General features: G+C 45.5%; 1 pseudogene; it reads right to left on the bottom strand.

Moving 5' to 3' along the window:
* LOC106330756 overlaps positions 1-760 on the bottom strand; it is a 2,433-nt pseudogene extending 1,673 nt beyond the window's left edge.
* Positions 761-3,390: the final 2,630 nt, after the last annotated feature.

The raw sequence follows: 3,390 nt of genomic DNA, 5'->3' as shown, positions 1-3,390 counted from the left end.
TTTACTTGGAGATCCTCTAGAATACCAACCGGGGACTTAACTGATCTATCCGCGAACACCAATGACATCTTAGTTGGTTTGAAATGCGTGTATCCCAGACGCTGGTTCTTTAAATATTAACTTCTCGTATACAATAATAATACCGCCTGGAAAATAATTACCCTGCAACACGCTATGAACGTGGTTGACAGCACAAGCATGTTACAGGGTCTCCTCGCTTCTTTATCTGCATGTTCTGAAGCACTGCGATGCACTCCTTAGAGACAGTCATGAGTTCGCTCTCCTCTGATATTTTTCCTGAGATCAATCCCTTCATAAAGCTGCGCATGGAGGGCATCATCTGGATCGCATCCATCAAGGGGAGTCGGACGGTTAGCTCCTTTAGCATCTTTCTGTACTTCATCTCCTCTCGGTCCTTACGAGTAGCCTTTGCTGGAACAGGACAAGGGAGTTTGGGAGTGTATTCGCGAGCAGGAACAGGCTCTGGGATCGGGCGGACAGCCTCAGCTGGTTGTTCTGGTCCTGGCGAATTGGTTCCAACTGTTGGTTCTGTCTCCTTCTCAGCTGCCGGGGTATCGGCTGGTGGTAGTTCCGACTCTTTCTGCTTCCCCTTCTCAGCCGCAGTGAACCTTTTCTTTACCGGTTCCGACAGTTGCCTCTTGACGCTCTCAGTAGTCTGAGCAATTTGAATGTCCATCTGTCTCATATGGCTCGTGACATTTTCGTACTTGGTGCTCAAATCGCTGAACATATGGTTCATTCTGGTATTGATTTCGGTAGTAACCTGGTTTAGAGCCTTCCCTTGGAGCTGTTGTCCTTGGAGCAGCTACTGCAACATAGCTTTTATCTCATCTTGCGGAACAGCGACAAGAGCGGAGATCGCTGGCTGAGTGTTCTGGTGTTTCTGCATCTGAGGTGGATTGTTTTGCGGTTGGCTTAGAACGTAGGTCCGGGGTTGGTAGTTCTTTTGATACCCGACATACTGACCTCGGTTACTCTAAGCAGGATCAGCTGGTTTGTCTTGCTTAGGCCAGAAAAGCTGTGGGCTGTTCCTCACGTTAGGGTTTGGATGGTAGTTTTTAAGCTGCCATCCTTGCCCATTCACGTAGCTCACCTCTTGCTGATCGTCTCCTGATATTTCAGCATCAAACGCCAGGTCATCGGCACTCTTCTCAGGAGCTGCTTCTTCCATTATGAACACTTGGCTTTGGTTTCCCTTCAGCAGTTGGTCCACCTTTGCAGCGAGATAATCTATGCTGTTCACACTCTTCGAGCGATCATGCTCCTTGTTCTTGTTTAGTGAACTTGAAGCCCTGTTCTCAATCAACTCGAACGCACCAGGTGTGGTTTGAGTCATGAAATCTCCATTACTCGAAGAATCAAGGGTGTTTCGAAACTCATAGCTCACTCCATCATAGAACACCTCCAATATATAGTCATTGTCAAACCCATGGTGCGGGCACTCTCTCTGGTACTCCTTGTACCTCTCCCAAGCTTCATGAAAAGGTTCATCAGTCTTCTGCTTGAAATTGGAGATCATGTGCCGTAGAGCCGCGGTTTTAGACTTCGTGTAGAAGTGGCTCATGAACGCTGATCGGACCTGGTCCTATGAGGTAAGAGAGCTGGTTGGCAGAGATTGGAGCCAGCGAGAAGCTTTCCCTTCAAGAGACAATGGGAACAGCGTGCACTTGACATAGTCTGGTGGCACTCCGTTAGAGCGAGAGAAATTGCAGATTCTCTCAAAGGCTTCGATGTGGTCCATCGGGATGTCAGTAGTGAGACCGCTGAACGTGCTCTTCTGTACCAGATTTATCAGTGTAGGTTTGATCTCATAGTCTTGCCGAGTGCAAGGAGGAGGGGTGATGGGGGAGCGGTTAGTAGCGAAGTTCCGCGGAAGGTTCTTCTCCCCAATAAGAGCACCACGCTCTTCTCGCGCGGTGTTCGCGGCTGCTTCTTGAGCAGCTTGCTGCTGATTTTGGATGGTCTGCTGCATCTGCAACATCTGTTGTTGCTGAGTCTGCATTTGTTGTTGAATGATTGCCAATGCAGCAGTGAGGTCATCCTGATTGCCGTGATCACCCATGTTGGTGTCGGTTGTTCTCGGCTGTTGACGGTTCCGTCTTTCTAATCTTGCGAGTTCGTCGTTGGTTAGTTGATGTAGTGGTCCTTGTGCGTTGCTCCGAGTATGTCTACTGGTCATGCACTTGGATCATCTGTTCCAACAAAGAATTAAAAGCAAGTTAGATATCTTAGACTAAATACTAAACCGAAAAATAAAGGTAAAAGCCTGGTCCCCGATCCTGGTCTCCCCGGCAACGGCGCCAAAACTTGATACACTAAAAATGAATCCTTGCTACTGTCAAGTCAACAGTGGTAATTGTAATATTTGAGATTCAATCCAGAGGACCAGTTTACTCTTTACTCTTATGAGTTCAATATTAAGCTGGGAAACAAGTGGGGTTTTAAAATCAATAGTGACGCAAGTAACTAAAATACCTAGAGATTTAAATTCGATTTAAATGAAAGCCGGCTTAGGGTTGTTCATCGGGTGTCAATGCGGAACCAAACAACTATTTAAGTGCAATGAGGTGCAGTCAAGAACTCGGATCACTCGGCTAGAACAATCCACTATCATGGACTTGTTCCCTTTGCTGATCGGTCTTGAGTCCTAAGCTCTTACTTGGAACAAGACTCGATAACAAGCCTTCGAGATCAGGTCCGATTAGTTCACTTAATACCCTAATATCTACTCTCGCTGATTAGGGATATGAAGCTCATTCAATATATGTCAATTTATCTCCTAAGCGGTTAGCTAGGTGATTAAACTAGAGATCGAACATTAAGTGATCAATTCAATGCAAACAGTAAGAACAATATGAATGAAGAACAGTTAAAATCACTTATTTGCGTTTAGCTCATGCGATTGACACCCTAAAACCCTAAGCAAGCTTAGCCGACTACTCAATCATAAAGCAAGATGACACATACATGATTTCTTAATAATACTGCATTTAAAATAAAGTAGAAAGGCAAGGGTTCAGGATGATCTTCTCGTGAAAGTGAGAGATGTAGCATTCTCCTTTACAAGTAGCTAAATCCAAAATAGTTCTCGGTCTCTTGTAAAACTAGCCTCCCCCCTTAGAAATGATAGCATAGGTTTTTTATATGGAGGCGCCAGTGGTAAAGAGAAAGGAGAGAAAATCTAGGGCAAACCCCTGAAATCTTGGAGGTTTCCTTAATAGTCGGGAACAGTCAGTCGCTTGCTCTCTTTGGGAACAACCTTCGGATTGATCCGACTGACTGTTCTGCGTTAGATATTCCAAAATGACTTTTTTCTTCATGGCACTCTCTTCTTTACTCTTTCACCTGCTCCAAACCTGGAATGATATC

Source organism: Brassica oleracea, chromosome C3 (genome assembly GCF_000695525.1).
Source record: "Brassica oleracea var. oleracea cultivar TO1000 chromosome C3, BOL, whole genome shotgun sequence".
Classification (NCBI taxonomy): Eukaryota; Viridiplantae; Streptophyta; class Magnoliopsida; order Brassicales; family Brassicaceae; genus Brassica; species Brassica oleracea.
The sequence above is the reverse complement of the archived record's forward strand: the minus strand, read 5'-3'. Positions and strand labels throughout refer to the sequence as shown.